The sequence below is a fragment of the Stegastes partitus genome, unplaced genomic scaffold (genome assembly GCF_000690725.1).
Source record: "Stegastes partitus isolate 25-593 unplaced genomic scaffold, Stegastes_partitus-1.0.2 Scaffold2758, whole genome shotgun sequence".
NCBI lineage: Eukaryota > Metazoa > Chordata > Actinopteri > Pomacentridae > Stegastes > Stegastes partitus.
In genome coordinates this window covers 1-886 of record NW_007580489.1, presented here as the reverse complement: position 1 = coordinate 886, position 886 = coordinate 1, and positions in this window count along the sequence as shown.

Sequence of the window (886 nt, the reverse complement as noted above, 5' to 3'; positions counted from 1 at the left end):
AATCCGATGGGTAAGTGGTTGACTGTTGTGACATAGTGATGTGTACTCATTTGTAGGACCACAATAGCTGGTGTACAAAGGGGTTTATAAATTCTTATTTAATATGCACAGATACAATTTGCTTCCATGTTGTCTTCAGGTTGTGTTAGGAGTGAACTCCTAATTTGTAGGAAGTGGACCCAGAATGCGACGAGGGAGACAGTGTCAATAGTAAAGAGGGTTTTCTTCAGAGCAGGAATGAGGACACCAAGGAAGCAGGAGAGGGAAGTGTAGGTGTGCGCTGGTCTTCATGGGGGGAGGTGAGAGGGTTTCCAGGTAATCCAGAGGTGTGCTCCAGTGTGAGGGGGAATCCGTGCTCCAGGGAGAAGGTGTTCCTGGCTCGTGAATCCAGTGGGGGAGAACCGAAGGGCTGCTGCTGGTGGTTGACTCGTGACGGCTTGGCTGGGGGGGACGTCAGACTGAGGAGGCTCTGAAGTGGATGACGAAACGACAATGTCAGCATAAAACAAACAAGCACGAGAACTCGAGACGAAGCGTGGCCGATCTACCGCTCATAGGGGAGTGAATCCTCTGGCCCTGCATCACAGGAAGAAGTCGGCTTAAAAGCAGCGCTGATTGCGATGAGGGACAGGTGCGATGGACAGCGAGTGAATCCTCCTTGGCCACGACCCGCCCAGCCTGAAAATACAAAGCACAGCACAGCAAAAGCACACCCAGGAAATAAAACTACCAAAATAAAGGTTCTTGACGAGAACCCCAACAGGTTGAAATTTAAGAATGTATGAGAAATGTTTTCTTGCCTTATCAAATGTACACATGACTGAAAAAAAACACTCACAAATAAATTGATAAGTAAACACAGATCAGATTAATCAATCCTCAAAGA